The 20,931-nt window shown below is 43.1% G+C and overlaps 1 protein-coding gene across 12 annotated transcripts in view; it reads right to left on the bottom strand.

Moving 5' to 3' along the window:
• The window catches only part of PAK3 (p21 (RAC1) activated kinase 3), a 253,215-nt gene that overhangs the window by 95,294 nt on the left and 136,990 nt on the right, over nt 1–20,931 (bottom strand). For 5 of the 12 annotated variants that reach the window (XM_058536518.1, XM_058536517.1, XM_058536522.1 and 2 more), the window contains 3 exons: nt 20,518–20,674; nt 15,970–16,117; nt 14,776–14,865 (listed from right to left, as the gene is read on the bottom strand). The exons of 1 other annotated variant lie outside the window; for it this stretch is intronic. The gene's annotated coding sequence lies outside the window, so the exon portion shown is untranslated. The remainder of the gene's footprint in view (nt 1–14,775; nt 14,866–15,969; nt 16,118–20,517; nt 20,675–20,931) is intronic. 6 more of the 12 variants (XM_058536524.1, XM_058536526.1, XM_058536525.1 and 3 more) reach the window with 3 other exon arrangements.

Genomic DNA, 20,931 nt, shown 5'->3' with positions numbered 1-20,931 from the left:
AAACACACACAGCCCTTCACTGCCTTGCCTTTTGACACAGAGATTACTGCAAAGCGTTTTAGAGGAAAACTTTTATCAAGATGCATGGCAACTTTAAGTGAGCTGATTAAGCATTATAAACAATTTTCATTGTTCTCTCATTCCTCCAAAATGCATTCTCTTAATAGTGCAGTGCCAAACTACACATCCAGAGAATTCTCAGTAGGTTAAAACGGAAAGCAACCAACTTGCATGTTCCAGGAGTGAAGGGGAAGGATAAGTAATCAGTCATACTCTAGCTAATGTGGCCAAAATTTATACTATGGTATATGTTGAATTGGATGCAACCAAAAATGCCAAATGCACTCATTTCCCACAGGTGCTCTACCCAGGTGTGTGAAGGGTGAGACTCCAGAAACACTTGCCCTACAACTTGCAAGGGCATCTATTAAGCCATAAGCAACTGAAATATTTTCACCAGATACGGTGCCATCAGAGACAACGCACATGTATTATTGTCTGCTTTCAAAATCTAAATAACTGTTTATTTGCACATTTTCCCAATGAGAATCAAACTAATACTGGCCTCCTTTCAAAAACAAAAGCCCAGGCCAGCAGATGCACAGCCAAGATCTAATAAACCCAGAGGTAAAGTTCCTAAACCACCAACCACACAAAGCTATTACTACAAATCAGTGAGCACACCAATATTGCTTAATAGCCTTTCCATATCAAACAGAGGATATAACACAGGAATGAGATTTAGCCTAGAGGAAATTTCCAGGGTGAACTTCCAGGGTTAACTATCTCACATTAGTTCATGTGAGATAACTACATGAAAAAATAGGGTTGCAAGACACCTTGAACTGATGAGATGACGGCTAAACTAAAATGAGCACATATGAAAGAAGATGGATTTTAGGATCTTAGAAATATAGTAAACAAGTCAAAGAACTCTCACTATGTTAAAATGAGTAACAAAACATGAAAGTATTTTGGGGCCGGCTCAGTGGTGCAAGTGGTTAAGTGCGTGCACTCCCCTGCGGCGGTCCAGGGTTTGCCAGTTCAGATCCTGGGCACGCACAGATGCACCGCTTGGCAAGCCATGCTGTGGCGGCGTCCCATATAAAGTAGAGGAAGATGTGCATGGATGTTAGCCCAGGGCCAGTCTTCCTCAGCCAAAAAAAAAAAAAAAAGAGGAGGATTGGCAGATGTTAGCTCAGAGCTGATCTTCCTCACACACACACAGAAAAAAAAACATGGCAGTATTTCAAATTTCTAGAAATTGGGAGATATTTATAATAAGAATTAGCTCTACAGATCAAGACAAATTGAACTTTTAATGACAGCTTCCAGACTTCAAGGTATTAAGTAAACATAGATTTAAAGTCAGCCAATATCTCCTTAGACAATGATATCAACACTGGGCTGTTCTTTGTATTTAAGGAATAGGTTGCTGCTTTTACTATCAGAATGATGTATACACTAAATTGTACTTTGGTGTTGGGAAAAAGGATCCAAGAGTTACCTGCTGGCTCTTTACTGGGCTCCCTTGTAAACAAAAGCAAACATTTTCAAGATGGCTAGTTGAGCTTCTAGGTATAGACTGTGACTGAGAAACAAACTATGCTTGCTAACCAGCCTACACTGATACTGAACCCACTTTATCTTGGACGCATTAGCAGCAACTAAACCAACCGGCTCAGACACTTATGACTGACAATGTAAGAAGATGTAGTGGACTGTTTTTATTGCCAAAGAAAGAAAAGAAGAAAATCATCTAGCCTTCCACAAGGGGGACAATGTATTATAATTTTAAGAAAGATTATACATTGCTTTACATTTCTATAGCAACTTGCATTTGAAGATTTCTAGTGACTTTAAAACATTAATTCCCATAATATGTTAAGATGCCCAAGAGGAAAGAAAGAGCATTCATTTCATTTTACAGGGAAGAGAGCAAGCCAGGTCTGGGGCTCCCCACAGCTCTAAACCTATACTTCCATTCCCAGACCAGGTGGACAAGGGACAGCCCAACCACTATTGAGCCAGATGGGCCCAACTTAGCATTTCCATCATCTTGTCTCAAATTGCACATAGTCATTATACATGTCATTTCCCTCACTAGATCATAAGCTCCTTGAGGGTAAGGCCCCCTCAGTCATAACTGTATGCTTTCACACTGCCTAGTACAGTACCTTGTTCCCAGTTGGCATTAAATACACATGTGAGGTAATGAAACCAAACTCTATATGTTCTATGCATTTGTTGCAGTTCTGAGTAAGTTTTTCATAATGTCACATAATTCTATATGCCTACTTGAAGCAGGTCTGAGCCAAGAAGGCATATTTGGGAATATTGGCACTAATCTAATTGCCAAGCAACTGGGCATCATGTAGAAGCCAGCTATCATCTGATTATCAACACCTCATTTTTTACTATACGACTCTGTAATGTCCAGAGAGCTTCCACATCTTGCTCTTATTTGAGCCAGACACTAACATGGGAAGAAGGGAGTACTATCCTCATTTTCCACATGAGAAACTTACAGGGCGTAGCAGTTAAGTGACTTACCCAGGGTCACAAAATAAGTGAAAGAACTGAGACTAGAATCTCAAACTCTTCTCAATTCCCTTTTCACTACACCAACACAATGTGTATCCAAGGAAACCTACAAACACACACACTTTATATATATATATAATCCCCCTAAAATATTCATATGACAGTTCTAGATTTTTCATTTCAACCCACTCAGGCTGGTACTTACTGATTTCAACTGCTTTTCTCATCCAAAGACCCAAGGCTAGGTGATTTACTGACTGAACTCCAACAGGTTTTGCTGGCCGGTAGTACAAATTCTTAGACGGCCTTGTTTGGGAGCTTGTCTGTTCTGGGGCACTCACCAAGGGAACTCTGCTATCAGAGACAGGGGTGTGCTGTTTCAGAGAGCCTGCCTGGGAGATACCATTACAGTGTGTAATGGAGGGAAGCCATTTCTAAGATCATTTGATCAGGAGGAGCTGAGCTACTTGTTAGGCAGATTTGCAAAAGCAGCCAGACAAGCAAGGGAGGTACTAGCTCTTTTTACAGCAGCCTAGTTTCAATCTTAGATCCTGTAAAAGATAGCTCACTACTGACATACATACAAGCACACTCACACAGAATACATTCATGTTCTCTCTCATACAAACAAGCAAATGAGGTCGGTTCCACTGTAGTCCTGTTCTCTGCTAACATCTTTATGAGTGACTTCCATTGTTTTCAGCAGGAACTTGACTTCAATCCAATAAGCCAGCATATTACAGTCACAAATTCCAATGATAGGTTGCAAATAAGGAAATCGATAGGTATACCCCAGCAACCAGACCTAATATACTGTATATATTATGTGGGACAAATAGTTCTTTTTCCAATGACTTCTTAAGCTTCTAAATGTATGCAGCACCATACTTGATTATTCATTGTGCATGCTGCATGAGCTAATGCCAAGAAAATGTTAATGATCATCTGACGTGTATTTATATTTGCAAACTGATGCATTATTACAGGTTTCAGCTTTTCATTTCCAACATTAATGCTTCTAAGAAGAGAAAATAAGATGCATAAGGAACAGAGGAAGAAATATTTTTTAAGCATTAAAAAGCCATAAATGATTCCCTTAGAAGATGACTCAAAGAAATGTGTGGGAAAAAGAAAGAGGGGCAAAACCCAGTAATAAAACATTTCCTAGTTCTCAAAAAAGAATGTGGTATCCTTGGAAGCATTCAGATGGAAAAAATTAGATGCCGACTAACAGCCCAATGAGCAGGATATGGTAAACTGACATCTTGAGATTCTGGGGTTCTAGCTGCTCTCTGTTACTATGCATGGGTGATAATTATACCCTTCCCTGATCCACTCCAGTGAAAGAGCCACAAATTTCCTCAAATTCAAGCCTAAAAATTCAATTTCCGAATTTGTTAGGGCTTTTTGTGTACCATATAGATGCCTGAACATTGTTTTCCAACCTGCACGTCATAGCTCATCATTCTAGGTCCTTGCTCTATTCTCAATTTCTCTGTACCCAAATCAGCTTTCTAGAGGGAAGGTGCCCATTGCATGTCTGAAGAGAAAAGCTACGTGGGTTCAATTGAGACCCTGCTATTATTTCTAAACCAGGAATTTAGATCAATTTAGTAAAGCTCATATTTCACCCAAAAAATGACATCTTGCCAGAAACAGAGGTCAAAGAATTTGAGCTGGCATAAAATGCAGCAACTCTTCTTCAAGCTTTTGCCCCATGACCTAAGTTTACATTTACATGCTCACATTTTAAAAGAGCTGAGCGTGTGTCTCAGTATCTTATTTGGAGGCTATGGTTAAAGAAGATGAATTAACATCTATTAAAGAAAAAGGCTTCCTCAAATACTGAAGGAAGAGAGGGACATGACAAGACCTACTTTCCATCTATCCCACTTCACAAATGGTAGGGGATAAACATTCAGCTGGCCACAGCCTTAGTTGTAGGAATTGCCCGTCTCCTACTCCTACTAAAGACAAATTTCTTGTCTTAAAGAAAACTGGCCATGGGTCTAAGAAAAGATAATTCACCCAAAGAAATTCTTCTAGAAACCAAAAGTCCGATCTAAAGGATGACCTCATAATTGAACATACTGGCTTTCCCATGGCATTCTCGTGCCCAGCTTACACAAGTTCTTCCTGTGCAAGTTGTTGGATCCACCACATAGTTTGCTCCTCTTGCTGCCCATTACGCTAATACCTGGTTGCAGCTGCTACTGTCCACTTATATAAACTATGGGTCATCACTGGTTCATGCTAGAGCAGATCCCCACTCCAGCCCATGATCAGCTTTGGTTCCCCAGTGCTCACACACAAAGAGAAGACTGCCATGCACCTAAGTCTTTCTGTGGCCCTGGGAAGCCCCCAGGCTGAGACCACAGGGCCCAGCCCTCACCTCAAAGGAAGATATGGTTTCCTGTAGGAAAATTGCAGATAAAGCAGAAGCAGGGTTTGGTAGAAGGAGCTGGAGTCAGAAGGCCTGAGGGGGAATCAGTCAGTAGTTGCCAAATTACTCCTGTGGAGCCTGGACTGTGGCCTAGAACATATCTTGACAAAAACTTGGGGGAGTAAAAGGGGAAGAAAGCTGGTTGTTTATAATAAATATATATAACTCGGTATTACAACTCTGTACCAAACAATGTTCATCTCAGAGTGTTCTTTCCTTTAAGATTGAGCCTAATACATTCCCTGCACTCACAACCATTTCAGCCAACCACGACCTGCTTTCATGGCCTTTAGCAGGTCACCTAGGCATGTCCTATACCCTCCCACCCATCTTAATAATGAAGGTCTACGGGTTACACAGCTGTATAAAGAGAGGAAAAGATCTTATGTCAGCCTAATGTTGCTTTTCATAGGAAAATAAACCAATTACATGTTTTCTTCTTGTTGATTTCTAATTGACTTTCAAAGAATCCTAAGACCAAAACAGAGACCTACTACCCTTTGAGGGGTCAAATAGTAACCCTCAGAGTATGCCTCTTAAGCAACCCATCTGTGCATGCATTCATTTACTCAAATATTTATTGAAGCTTATGTGCCAGGCACCATGCAAGGTGCTGGGAGTAAAGAGAAAAATAAACGCTCAGCCCTGAGTGAGATTATAGGCTTGAGTAGTGGGTTTCATCTCTGGCTGCACATTATATATAAAATGTATATTAAATATACAGATAAAATATAACTACAAAACAAGTAAGGGTGTGTGTATTGCAAAATGAAAAGTGCTAAAAAAGAGAACTGCAGCAGTTCAGAGGAGGGCAAGACTTTTTAACTGACTACTATCCTATTGTATGAGAAATCAGTGCCAATAATCATACCTCCACATGTAAGGAAAGTTTGATATTGTTTCAAAGAACATCATTACCTTACCTTTCATTCCAATGCCGCCAACATTCATATGCACCAGGTATTGTGTCAGGTACAGGGGGTACATAAAGAGAGATGAATAAAGACCAGTCCCTGTCTTCAAAGACCTCATAGTTTAGTGCAGATGGCAGACATGCAGACATACGATAGGGAATACAATGTGATGCCACCCAGGGAGGCACAGAATGCTTTGGAGGGACAGAGCAGGAAGGGTAACTAATGTTCCCGGAGCACTTGAGCAGATAATTGAAGGATAAATAGGAATCACCAGGATTTGAAAAGTGGAAAGCACCAGGATGATGTAAGACACTATTCAACAATATATTCCAACCAACAAATACTCCGAGCATGCTAGATTAGGTTTCTTAGCCTTGGGCCCATCTCTGCTGAACTGAGTGATGCTGGTGCTATATAAGGAAGAGAACATATCTCAAACATCTAGAAGAAAGTAACATGCACAAGACTTTAAAAAGCCAGGACTCTGGCTCCTGATGAACTACAGAAGAAGGGATCAGTATGGGTGACACAAAGCATCGTTCTAGAACTGTAGCCATATATGAGCAGAACAGACCTCCTTTGGGGAAATGTATTAAGAACATAACACTTGGAAAAAGACACTGCTTCCTTTAATGTTACATTTAAGGACTAAGTTGCATCTTGTTATGGGGTTTTAATTTCAGGGGTTGATTTTTAGTTAGATCTTTTATAAACCCAAAAGAATTGTCTCCAACAAAAGAGGGAAGGCTAATTCTAGCTCCCCTTCTGGATTATTCTGTAATCTTGAGGAAATCATTAAACCTTCATAAATGTATTCACTCAGAATTTACACAGTGTCTACTATGTGCCCAGGAAGGCAGAGGATGCTTTGGAAGGACAGTAGAGAAAGGATAGTTAATGCTTCCCAGAGGAGTCAGAGGATATAGCACTTGAGCAGGGTATTGCAGGATGAGTAGGAGCTCACCAGGGTCTAGGGTGAGAGATGAACAAGGTACAATCCCTGCCCTTGAAGAGACTTAAAGTGTAATAGGTATTGGCCATGACAGCTCAGTGCAAAGATAACAACAGGTTGCAACTGAAGGACAGAGAGAGAGTCTCCCAACATCCTTAAGAAGGAGGCATCACAGAGGAAGTATACTAGAGATGAATTAGGAAGAACAAGTAACCAAATCATAGGGAGGGCATGTTTCAGGGGCAAGGGACAACATATGCTAAGGCCCAGAGACAACGTGGTGTGTTAGAGGAACTACAGATAACTTGGTGTGACTACAGCAAAGGAGAGGGATGGGAAACAATAAGATCAGTAGAGATCAAATTAAAAAGGGTCTTGTATGCCTATCTCTGGGGTCTGGGCTCTTCCTGTCTAGATGAAGAGGTTTTGAGCAGTGGGATGACATGATTAGCTTTGAATTTATAGAACTATTATTCTGGTGACAATGTAACAGATGTCTAAGGTTGAAGACTTGGGGACTTTTTTCCCATGGAGTAGGATTTCCAGGTAGCAACATGGAAACAATTTTGAAAAGGGACAACACTGAGAAAATGAGCCAGGGGAAAGGAAACACAGGCAGTATGGGACTAGAAAGACAGGAGAAGAGAGATTTCAAGAGGGTCCTCTATTTTGGACATTGCCAAAGACGGCAGGGATGCTAGGCCTGGTGGAATTAACTGGTCTCAGGACTTAAACTGGAAATCTGGGCAAAAATATATACTGATCCCAAGAGGCCCAGAGGAATGTGGGAGGCCTAATGGTTTTTTTAGTCTTTAGGAGTTTTTCCAGCTTTATTGAGGTATAATTGACAAATAAAAATTGTATATTTTTAAGGTGTACAATGTGATGGTTTGATATATGTATACACTGTGAAATGATTACCACAATCAAGTTAATTCACACATCCATCACCTCACATAGTTCCCCTTTTTTTTGGTATGGTAAGAACACTTAAGAGCTACTCTCAGCAAATTTCAAGTATATAATACAGTATTATTAACTATCGTCACCATGCTGTACATTATACCTCCAGTGTAGCTTTTAGATTTTGTTTAGGATTCCAAACAGAACTGTACCTCAGTTTCTCTTTTTTTGAAATGAGAATAAACATGTAGCTTAGAATGGTGATTAAAAAGACAACTAATGAACCTGGTGTGCTGATAGCAAATATGATTATATTGGAGGCCCCTTGTACTAGCCAGTGGACAACCAGCAATAATCATATTCCCAAGAGAATAATAAGAACACATTATTCTGGTTTTGGCCAATAGAACAGCACTTATGAGTTTTATGGAAAATTCACCTAAAAAAAAAATATATGTATATATATATATATAGACTCTACCAACAAACATAAAAATTCTACAACGACTAAATATCTACAAATGGACCTCAAATATGTAATTTTTGTATAAGTCAATATACAAAGAAGAGAGAACAAACACAATAACACATTAGATATCGCAGTAAAAGTTAAACTAGAAATATCTAGTGGGAAGGAAAACAAATCAAAGCATCTTGTCTTTGAGAGGTATAAACCACTTAGTAAGTAATAAAAAGCTAAAGGAAACTTCAATTCACATGTGGTGGGAAAAAATATATCTCTAGCTATATTTATTCCTCTCAATAAACACAGCAGGACCAAGAAAATAAATGCAATTGTGGCAGTAGTTCTAACACGTTTATTTGGCATTATGAAATGGCTCGATGGAAAGCTAGACAAGACAAGTGGGCTAAAGGTATTAATTTGGAGACCATTGGCATGGGAGTGGGTGTAACTGCCAGGAAGAGTATATAATAAGAGAGAAGAAAAGACCTCTGGGGAACACCAATATTTAGAGGCTGGAAAAGGAACCCCAGACCCCTGAGAAATACAGTTAAAGAAGTGGAGGAACTGGCTATATGATGTCATGGAAACCAAGAGAAGAGTACTTCAAGACGAGTAGGTCTAGGAGGCAAATGTTACAGAGAAGTCAAAAGTGCTCTTATCTTTCTGTCCTTTCAGCCTTTCCCTAGAGTTTACTAAAGTTGACGTCTTCTAATTTTCATGTCAGAAGAGAAACAGTCAAGTGGCACTGGAGGTCTGATGATGTGTTTCAGTATGTTTTAAGAACTCCCAGACTCTGGACATTCGGTGTTACTTGAGCAGCATGAACAGAACCACACAGGATGCCTCTAGAAAGATTTTCCTTTTGGTGGTGAAATGTGCCACTGTAGCCATATATCACTCAGTCTTGTTGCATAGGGTACTCTTATGATGATACATTTGTTGCACTCTTGCAATGTGCTGGGCATCACACAGTACACAAAGATAAACACAATGTGGTTCAGCTAGCAGATAAACCGTAGCTAGCGTTTAGACGTTTTTTCACAAGCAAGATTATGTTCAGCTCAAACAGCTCTTATTTGCTAACTAGCCCCAAAAAACTTTGTCAAGCAAAGATGTAAATATTCAGTGTGGACCGGCACCCTCTCAGCCTAGCACTGCTGCTAATGAGATTCATGACCTTGAATCCATCCCCTGGCCCCTCTGAATTTATTTCCTCATGTACAAACATGTTCACCAAGAGGTTGTGAGGATCAAATGACCCACATGTGGGAAATGCTTTGAAATAATTTAAGATATTCTACCAATAGAAGATGTCTACCAATACAGATGAAACTGACGTTCAGAGACATCAGGTCACTTGCTAAGGTCATAGAGCTAGAAAGTACAATAGTAAGACTATACAATCCCATGTCTGTGTGACTCCACAGCCCATGCTTTTATCTATGCTTCCTTAGTCACACAACAGTTTCATGTGATATGATTAGTTCTCAATTGCTCACAGCTTTTGCGTAGACACAAATGTTCTTAGGGCTTCAGAGTAAGTGAACTGCGCCTCCACTATGCTGTTTGGGACCAAAGCCTGGAAATGAGCAGACCCTCCACCCACAAAGCAGACATTTCAGCATTAAACGGCAGAGGAGTGCCTGTGGTTAGAGACCAGACCTCTGGCTCCACCAGCATCAGGACTCTCTTCCATTCCCCTTCTCCCAAGATTCTGTGCCAGCAAATGAAGGTGACATCACTGAAGGCTTCACAACTTCAAGGGGAAAATTGTAGGACTAGAGTGGACATTGAAATGAACAAGAAACATTGCTGCAGTGGTCAGATAAACATGTCCTAAAATGACACAGGAATTGAGGAAACTCTCCATGGATTAATTCTATTTTTCACTCATCTTCTTAAATGGGGATGAGCACTGACCCCTAGCTTGTGATTAGGTCGAAATAAAGACTTGAAAGCAGGCAACAAGTCCTGTGAAAATCAGGTCTTTGGCTGCAAAGAACCATACTGTTTCTCTGTTATCTCAGGATTCTGTCCCTTTGAAAGTGCTTATCTCAAAGGGCTGGGGTAAGTATAATAATAAGAGCTATCATCTGCTGAGCACTTACTATAGGCCAGACATTGTGCTAAGTGCTTTCACATATTACCTCATTTCATCCTCATAACTCGATGAGGTAGATGATATTAGTGCCACTCTCATTTTACAGATGAGGAAACTGAGACTTAAGGGAGATAAATAATTGACTCAAACAAGGTTACATAGCTAGGGAGTGGCAAAATTGGGATTTAAATGTTGGTCTAGCTGACTTCAGAGTTGTGTTTCTAATGTCTCTATCATAATGGATGAATGGGTTATTAAATATTTTGAAAAGAATAAAATATCATATAAATGAAAGGAGATGGCTCTCCTCACTTAGTGCTTCTGAGTGCATTCAAGTGAATTCAGGCAGGTGCATTTTTCCCCTTCCTAAAATTCAGCCAGTACTGTAAATTTTATAAATTGCTTTTGGTGAGTCTCAGCATATCAGCAGAAACTATCAAATGTAAATTTATCAGGCTATTTCCCTAAAGCCGTCTCTTGGAGGAGGTGGTGGCTAAATCTTAATTAAGTACAATATTTCCATTAAGGTCTATAGCTCACTTTTCTTTCTCTGCCTTATGCCCAATGATGCAGGGCTCTGTAACACAATCTTCTGGAAAGATGGTACAGCCCTGTGTTAATAAGCAAGATGTCTACGAGGAGGTTTGCTTTGAGAAGTGGCTTTCCTAAATCCTGACTGCTGCTCCCCACTACTCATGGGCCCTCAAGGCTTTTGGAGCCTGAAGACCACTGGATTACATGATAAAGATTCCTCCAATCCCAAGCTTCAAGACTGTTGCCTTTACTACTGTTGCATGGTGACTTCATCTTTCCCATTCAAATAAAATTACCTCAAGGACAGAGCATGTGTCTTTCACTCATTTGAATGTCCCTCTGGGCCTAGCACTATGTGGGGCCGATAGAAGATCCTCAATCTGAGCTGGCAATGCCATTGGAATTCTGGGATTGCTGGGACAGCACCGGATCTGTCCTGACAACATGTTGCTACTCACCCACCACTTTTAGTTTCCTAATTGAGTTTCACAAGTAGCTGCTCTGGGCCTGGCACTGTGCTAAGCATTGGGAATCCAAAATAAACTAAGTAAGATGATGTGGTCTCTGCTATCAAAGAAGTTCTCAATCTAATGGCAGGTGTGAGGTGTTTGGGGGGTATTCCAGAGTATAGGCTCTTCCCCATGGTGAGCCAGAACCCATATCAAACAGCAGCTTAGACATATTTTGCACTCATTTTTACTCCAGGAAGACTCCACCAGGGGAAGTCATGGACTCTTAAGGTGCTCTCATGTTTCTAAATCTCTGGTGAGAAACTAGGGTGGTGTACAACTCTGGTACCAGACTCCTACTGGTTCACTCTTGGGTTTTGTGCTTCTTTTCACCCTCTTTTAGGGAAATCCACAGTCTGTCTGGAGTGCAAGGAAGTTTATTCAGCTTGTCTTTACCCATGCCTACTGAGAAATTTCCTCTAACTTGTTAGTAACAGTTGTTGAAATTCCAGTGGGGACTATATATGTGCATGTACACTCACGATAGAAATTTATTTTATCATCCAGGTAACTCATTCACCATTTTTTTCCCTCTTTCTTGAATACCATATTCTAAGGTTAACAGGCTATTAAGTAGACTTGGCTAGATTAGAGGTTCCTGTTGGAAGCAGGCCTGCCCTTTCCATGTGTCTAATCATCAATGAATTCCATATCATAAGCATAAAATTGGAGGCACACACTTTTGCATAGGAGACCATTAAGAGTGTATAAACAAACACATTCTTCACCTTCCCCCGCCTTGGGAGGGAAAGGAGGTAGCAAGTTAAGCTATAAACTTCCAGAAAATAAATACACCATCTAAACCCCAACCTCATTTTGACAGGACTGGCTAAGGTTTTATTACAGATGATTTCTTTAAAAGGAAACTATGGTGAAGGATATAAAACTTGATCTGCGAGTTTGAGCTTTTTCTTTTTAATCCTAGACATAAATTCCACTCCCTTCTGCACTGGAAAGATCTAGTCCCGTTGGCACCCTGGCTGAGACCAACATTGTTCCTTTGACCACACGTTGCTGGAAAACCTTTTAGCAGAGGTGTGGAGAGCACTAGTAGCAAATAGGACAAAAAAGTGACAACTGTGAATATGAACTATTAGCTGCAATTGGTTGTGTTACGGTGTGTGTGTCAGTGAGAAAGCATGTGAATGTGGCAATACCAGTGTGGGGGTATGTATAAGAGTTTGGGAAAGTATATGTGGGTGTGTGCATGACAGTGTGGGTCACTATAAGCATGTGTGAATCAATATGAGTAGATGTGGGTCAATAGGATGATCTCAGTGAGGGAATGTTAAGTCAGTGTCAGTGTGAGTATGTGTTAGTGTCAATGTGTCCATGTGAGAGTATGGGTAAGAGTCCATGACGGTTCAGGAGAGTGTGTTCAGTGAGAGTCAGTATACCCATGCATCAGTGACTACATGGGCACATGGTTCAGTGTGAGCAAGTGTATCAGTGTAAGAGAAGACACGGCAGGGTGAGTATGAGTCTGAGCGTGAATCTATGTGGCCATAGGTAGGATCAGTAACTGCCTGTGTGTGAGTACATGTATGCACCTGTGTGAATTGACTGTGGCAGTGTGAATTGTGTGGGTCAATGTGATGTGTGCCAGTGTAAACGCAAGTCAGTGACTGTGCATGTCACTACATGCATACTGGTGTGAATGTGCAAAATGGGAGTGAGGGTGTGTCAGTATGACAGTTTGAGAGTGGGAATATATAAGAACGTGAGCGTGTGGGAAGAGTGATTGTGCCAGTGTGAGTATGTGTGATGTACAAGTTGGAGTTGGAGCGTGAGACGGTGTACATGTGAATGTATGTGAGTGTGAGGAAGTGTGACTGTGTCTCCATGGGGATGTGTGGGAGTATATGATTTTGAGCGTATGGTAGTGAATGTGAGAGTATGTGAGAATGTAAATATGTAAGCATGGGTGTGCGGTAAGTGTGACTGTGTGTTAATGCAAATTTGTGTGAGTACTGAATGTGAGTGAGCATATGTATGTGTCAGTGTGTGTCAGTGTGAGTGCACCTCTGCATGTGATTGTGTTATGACTTTGAGGGTAGGGTGATGTGTGTCAGTGAAAATGACTGAGTTATGAAAATGAGTGTGCATATGATTCTATTTGAGAATGTGTGCCTGTTAGTGTGGCATAGAGTGCAATTATGTCTCAGTGTGAAGGTGAGTGTGTGAGTGTGAATGTATGTCAAAATGAGTATTTCCATGTGTATGTGTGATTATGTGTGAATGTGAGAGGAGCAGGAGATAGTGTCAGCGCTGAGCATATGAGTGAAAGAGCATGTAATTCTGAATGTAAGAGTGCAAGCAAGTGTGAGTTTAAATGGGTGAGATTGTGTTTATGGTGTGAGCATGTATAAATGCAAACATAAGAGCATGTATGCACATGTGTGTCCCTGTGATGAGTTATAAGTTGTGTAAATGTGTGACTGTGAGGAGGAAATAGTGGTATCAGTGCAAATGTATTGGAGTGTATGAAATTGAGTGTGTTTATGACTGTACAAGAAAGAGGCAGGGGAAAGTCAATGTGTGTTGAGTGTGTGTGATTGTGTAGGAATCTGAGGGTTAAGGGTGATTGTATCATCTGTGTGGATTTGAGTGTGCAAGTGTGACTGGGAGACTATGAGAATGTAAGAAAGAACATAAAGGTATGAGTGGATGAGAATGTGAGGGTGGGGTGTATGGTAAGTGTGAGTGTGTGTCAGCATGAAAATGTGAGTATATAAATGTGAGTATATGTCAGTGTGTGGCAGTATGAATGTGCCTGTATGTAGTGTGTTCATAAATATGATTGTGCGTGAGGGTCAGGGCATAAGAGTGATCATCACTATGAATGTGTCCAGTATGAAAAGTGAGTGTGAGTCAAGGAGATAAACATGATTGTGTGAATGTACAAGAGTACGCGAGAGTGTGTGCATGCACTGAAGGGTATGAACATAATTTGGGATGCTGAGAAACTGTCCAGGAAGTGTCTTTCCACCCAAAGTTACAACATGTGTCCAGTTTTAGGCACGTTACTTAGCCCTTCTCAACCTCTATCTCCTCATGGGTAAAACAGTGATGGTAATAATACCCACCTTGAGCTAGTATCACTTTTATAATCAGAAACAAATACAGTTAACTATTAGAAAAAAATACTTACCTTGCAGAGTTACTGTAGGTTCAAATGGTCTCATGCAAGTAAAATGCCTAGCACAGTACCGGCAACAGTTGACACTCAATAAATACAAGTTATTAGTGTAGCTGTCATAGAACACCCAGGAGAGACCCAGGGGCTTGCTTCTTATTTTAGCCAGTTCTAGTTACCTTCTGTCGCCGAAAGTCTATAGAGGATCCCCTACCAGAACATCTCTAGAAAGTTGAACGCATCAGTATCAACAAGGCTGTAATTTCATACCTTCAATTTCACGGCTGAAACTCTGGAGCTTCCCCTTCATGAAAAGGCATCACAGAAACACCTGCCACTGAGCTGCAGTTTTCCTTTGTCCTGTAGGCCCAGGACAGGCTCAGTGTGAAAGGGAATTGCATTGCATATTCCTTGTTTGTGTTTTGTTTAGTTTGTTTTTCTTGGATATTTTTTATTTTGGCTGTTTTTGACTTAGACAATGTGAGAGATGCCTAAGTAACGGACAAAGAGACAGACAGAAGACCAAACAGAGGGACGGTAAAATACAAACAGATAGGTGAACTGCAGCATATAGCAACAGAAGGCCAGACAGAGAAGCCAAAAGAGGAAGCTATAATGGCAGCCTGAGTGGAAAAGAGACAGGTAGATGATCAGAGAGGCAGGCCAAGAAACCTGAAAGAAGTGGAGAGGAAGAGAGAGAGGCCCAAATTGAAGAGCTTCTGGTGAACTGTCAGGGATTTGTGAGCAAGACTAGAAACCTGTGACATCTAGTCCCTACCCCTGAAGAGCTTACAGTCTAGTTTACCTGCCAAGATGAACACTCCAGTAACTATGCAAGAATTATTTAAGGCAGTAGAGAAGCAAGGGCTACACTGCATGCTACAGACTCAGGTGGGGGAGAGCTGGGGGAGGAAGTGCTCCCTGGTTGGGTGGGAAGGCAGAGGGAAGGTTCTGGAAGGTTTAAGTTAAGCCTGCCAGGCCCAGAAGCTGGGATGGATGGGGTGGGGGTATACTTTCAATAGGAAGGTAAAATTAAAGTTATGGGGTGGTAGAAATTAGAGGAACCGATTGGTGAATTTGTGGCATGTGGCTGAAATGCCACTTCGACTTCAGGGAATTAGGAGGAAAGGAAATGACAGCTTGATGGGAAGCACGTCTGTGTTACACTGAAGCTCTTAGATGAAGCTTGACATTTGCAAAGGACTTGGCAGTGACTGTTAGGTTGTTTCTCCTACTCACCCCAGGACGTAGGTCAAGGCTGTCACTCCCATATTAGAGATGGAGGAACTAAGAAACCAAGGGCAGTTGTATTGGGCACAATTCCCCAGAAAGTAGGGGCTGTGCTATGAGGCCTGGCTGGTGAGGCACTGGGCAAGGTCATTAATATTGGGAGCTCTAATGGAAAGGTGGCATTTACCTGGATTTGGAGATCCCTAACTCCCTGCCCTGGAATCCATTACTCACCTCACACTGCCACCGCTGTAGGACTTCAGCACAGGTGGGCGCTGCCCATGAGAAGGGGCCAGGCTGCCTTCAGCTCCGATGGACTCAGTACTGGGCACACCAGCTGCCACAAGATGCAAGGACTCGGCTGCTCTCTCTTGGGGGAAACCTGCCAAGAGAAGCATTGTGGGGGAGCAGGAACCTCCTTCCCCACCTGCTACAACTCCCTTGTCCAACCCCCCAAACATCACACACACACTACGGTGAATTTCAGAAAATCCCTTAAGAAGGCAGAGAATCAGAGAGGTGAGAAGTGTAAAAGAGCATTGCAGGAGTCCAGAAATGGCACTGAACTGGGAGTTTCAAGTTGAGAACTGCTGTCACTTCACCACTCTGCATATGCTTGCTATCAAGTGGAAAAAACCTGCCCTAGTCACCTTGGACAAGTGTTGGGAGGACTAAATCAAATACGACAGATGTGAAATATTTACACATTTATGGGAGGTGGTATGGTCTGGTGCACTGAGAGATGATGGAAAATCTTCCTGAAGTCCTGGCACTGCTGTTCAGGTTATTTCATCCCTCAACTCCAAGTCTCTGACTCCATTTCCCTTCTCAACAACCTCCTTCACTGGAGGGAGGGGCACTCTGAAGTCCCCTAATTTGCTGTCATGTCACAGAATCTGAGGGTCTCAGCCTGATCCTAATTGGAACTCCCCTCTGCCTTCCGCCAATCTCCACCACAGGTATGTCTTCCTCAGATTTCTTAGGGTAAATATATACTGTGGGATGTTTTTTGCTGACAATTTACCCTATCTTCCCCACAGAGGTTTCCATGTCCAACCATGATGGAGACGGGGTCTCTCTAACCTCTCCCTTTTCTGCCTTTCCCCACAATCACTTTAGCTTCTCAAGGAGCAGATCTATCTTATGTTGATAGGGCCCCAAGCTCTGTGACCCTTCCTACCCTCCCCCTCTTCCCTCCATGGTGTTGATCCTCAAAGAAAAGCAGCACCTATATGTAACTCCCAATAAAGCTGGATCCAGGTTAGGACACATTCTATTAGAGGATACCAGAAGGCACAGGGTCCTAATCCAAAGACACGGATGGATGGATGGATGGATGGATGGATGGATGGATGGACATCTAAAGGTGAAGATAGCAAAACTGAAGCTTCAAGGGGTCAAGTTTCAAGGGCCCCCATAATTCCCAATTACCCCTACTTAAATAAGAAGACCAAGACATATCCCAGGTCTGCCACTTGCTCTTGGCAAGACTCCAGAGCACGTCTGTCCCCCAGCAGCCCTGGCATTTCCTGTTGCTTCCCATATGCACACTCCAAGGTGCCTTTCCAAATCCCACCCACTGCCCTGCTGAGTGGTCTGCCTACCTCCTCCCTCGCTGCATGAGTTCATCCTGCAAGGGGGTGGGTTGGAGGTAAGGGAGTGAGGGCTGCCAAAGCTCCAGAGAAGGGCGGGGCTCCAAGAGGGCTCAAGAAGAATGGCTGCAAGAAGCCCCTTGCCCATTCCCAGAGCTGAGGGCTGGTCCTAGGGAGGCAGCATACACCCATAGGGGTGGGGAACAGTGCTAGAGGATAGAAGGGGGGATGCTCCCACCTGCACTAACGGAGCACCTCCAGGTTTCTGTGTAAGATCAAGAGCTTTCCTTAGGCCTACCTCCACTTCCCCTCAGCCACTTATTAACTCCATGGCAGCCTGCTTCAAAGTCACCAGTTATACAGCTGGAGCCAGTGCAGATGCAACTGGCAGGACACAGGGCTCTGCCTGGTGGCCACACTCCTTTCACCTGCCTGGGGGTGTGTTGTGTTGGGAGTGTGGGGATGTGTCCTGTGTGTGAGCACATGTGGGGTTAGGTTTATCTGTGCTGCTCCCTGTACCATGCTGTATTTGTGTGCCTGTACCATATTGCATGTGTGTGTGTGTGTTGTGTCATATCTATATTATGTTGTGTTTGTGTCAAGTCTGTATCATGTTGGATGTGTGTGCAGTTGTGTTTATATTGTGTTGTGTATGTGTATCCTGTCAGTACCATATTGTGCATGTGCTGGGGTCTGCACTCTGTTCCATGTGTATTGCATGTTCTCTGTGCTGTGTGCCATGTGTCTAATCCATATTATGTGTCATGTCTATGCCACATTGTGTGTCTGTATCGTGTTGTGTGTCTCTATTGCCTTGTGTGTGCACCCATGGCTCAGCTTCCTGCTGGAGGCTGGGGTAGGGATTAGTGCATGCATCTTATGCCTACCAGCACCCCAGCATTGCTGCACTCCAGCTTCCTGCCAGCATCTCTGTCTGAGGACTAGGGCTGCCACCTTGTTTAGGGGGGAGGGAAGTTATTGACAACCACTCTCCCTCTACCAGGGAGCTCTCTCATGACAGATGCTTTGCCCAGCACTGAAGATAGCTGAGAAAGGAGTCCTGGAACCTTTTTCAGGCCCAAAGAAACTGGGCAGTAGGGGGATTGCTCCCTCTCTCAACTATCAGCGCCATCCATTTACGAGAAGGGCCTTCAGGAAGCCACAGCTGCCTGAGTTTCTCCTTCAGGCCAGTGGGAAGGACTAGAGCCCTTCTCCACAGGGAGTAACAGCTGTACAAAGATTTAGCACTGGCACCAGAGCATGGGGAACTCTGCCAAAGGTGTCCCTGTTGAGATCACTAGAGGGCGCAATTGTGCTGATAGTTAGGGGTAGTGTCTCCAAGGTACAGAATTCCAAAAAGTTCATCTGGCCCAAAGAGAGATGGAGGAGAAAGACAGAAGAAAAAGGATACACATCCTAAGCCAGGCCCTTCTTTCACCCTCACCCCAAGCCCTTCTATTTTGAGACTGAGTTAGGGAGTCAGGGCAACTAGCGAATATCTGCACCCCCCCCCCCCCACCGTATAAGATCCCCATAGAGCTTTTCAGGGGCTTGGTTATAGGGCCACCAGCAGATTCTTGGCTTGGGCTTCTCTTTTCCCTCCTGTTCCCTATTCACATGAAATAAAAGTAAAATCAAACTATTGAAAGAGATGAAATGTGAGTGGTAGTTGTGGGTTTGTTTTGCATTTGTTTTCCCCAAAATTGGAGGAAATACCAAAAACTGAGACTTAGGGGGCCGGCCTGGTGGCATAGTGGTGAAGTTCGCACACTCCACTTCAGTGGCCCAGGGTTTGCAGGTTCGAATACCAGGTACTGACCTACACACCACTCATCAAGCCATGCTGTGGCGGTGTCCCATATACAAAGTAGAGGAAGATGGGCAAAGATGTTAGCTCAGGGCCAATCTTCCTCAGCAAAAAGAGGAGGATTGGCAACAGATGTTAGCTCACAGCCAATCTTCCTCACAAAAGAAAAAAATTAAAAGTGAGACTTAGAAGGGTTAATTTGCAGGGGAGGCAGAAGGCACTGCCCTTTAGTGGACTTGTCTTCATTACCAAGAACAAATGGACTCACTTCCTAAAATGTCATGACCATCTTAGAAACTACTTAGTCCAATCCCATCACTTGAAAGACAAAGAAACTGAGGCCAAGAGAGAGGCAGAAACACTCAGACCAGAACACCTGACTTCTGACTCCCAGGGTTCATTCCACACCAGGTCCTGGTCCTCTAGTCCCTAAAAAACTTCCTTCTCCAAATGCAGCCCCCTCTCACCGCAGGGAAAAAGCTTAGCCTCCCCCTCCACTGTGTGGGATCCAAGACTGTCCTATTCCACCTCAGTGATCAGTCACCCAGGCCTCTCTGTGACCACACCTTTGGAATGATCTCCTTTCCCCACCAGTAAATCGTTCATCTCTTGCCAGTCTTCAAGGTCCACCTCCCCCATTTTACTTCCCACCTGCAGACCCAGCTGTAGCTACACGTTTTGCTCCTCAACGCATCCCCTAGGTGCAGCACAGATTGCCCCAACCTGCCGATAATTCACCAAATGTGCAAATCAGACACCGATCCATTGCATTGATTAACATTTCCAATTAAACTCTGGGTTAGGCTGTGTGTATTAGTGATTCAAGTAATCACCACATATGTAAATGCAAATGCCTTCCAAAGTCACGAAGCGAGGTAGGAAGTGACACATTTCTGGAGGGAAATGGAAACAGACTGCCAGACCTGAGGGTTCACTTGCTTCTCTGGTATCCCTAAATCAGATTTTAAATGAATGGCTGTTACTTGATCTGAGACTCAGGGTTCACACCTGAAATGGAGGATTCCAGCCCTGTACGCTGCTGCATGCCCTTTCCCACCCCCTACTGGAGAAACCACATAGTGCGAAGTTGGCAGGCGAGTCCGCCCCAGGCCCTGCAGAAGGAAACGTCTAGCCTCTAGCAGGTGGAGAGGCTGGGGGACAACAAGGCAGCTGAAGCATAAGCTGCACCCCAGATGACTCAACAGCTGCACTTACCTTCTAGGGTAGTGGTTTTCACTGTCCCTCAGCCTGCACAGGGTCCCATGGGCCCCTGGGAAGGAGAGCTTTTTTTTTTTTTTTTGAGCACAGGCAGATACCTCCGTGCCCGGAGCAGGGGCCCCAGACCTGGAGCTGGTCCACCCCATGTAAAAGCAGTCAACCTACCAGTCTTGGCCAGATTCGAAGCACCCCCACCCCCTTGTCCTTACCCAGGAGGAAAGAGCCGGTTGTTGAGGCTGCTGCTCATGGAGTTTCTTCTTCCCTTGACCAAAGTTACTGGCTGCTGAAAGTGGGTTACACTGATGGGAATGCTATTGAGTCCCTAAATATCGAGAAATATCGAGATGATTTCTCTCAGTCTGGGCTGAGCCACCAAAATTCCCCCGTCTCACCAGGGAAATCAGGGCCTTTGGGCTACTAGTAAGACGAAGGCTTTTTTCTTCTTCTATCTCTCCATCACTTTGTTCCTACCTACTCCATCTGATCTTATCTACCTACTCTATTTGATTTCTAGATCTGATTTTCTTTTTTTTTTTTGCCTTGACCACCCTCTTTGACCTCACAATAGCAGAGTCTCTG

The sequence above is a fragment of the Diceros bicornis genome, chromosome X (genome assembly GCF_020826845.1).
Source record: "Diceros bicornis minor isolate mBicDic1 chromosome X, mDicBic1.mat.cur, whole genome shotgun sequence".
In the NCBI taxonomy this organism is placed as follows: Eukaryota; Metazoa; Chordata; class Mammalia; order Perissodactyla; family Rhinocerotidae; genus Diceros; species Diceros bicornis.
This window is presented reverse-complemented; position numbering and strand designations above follow the sequence as displayed.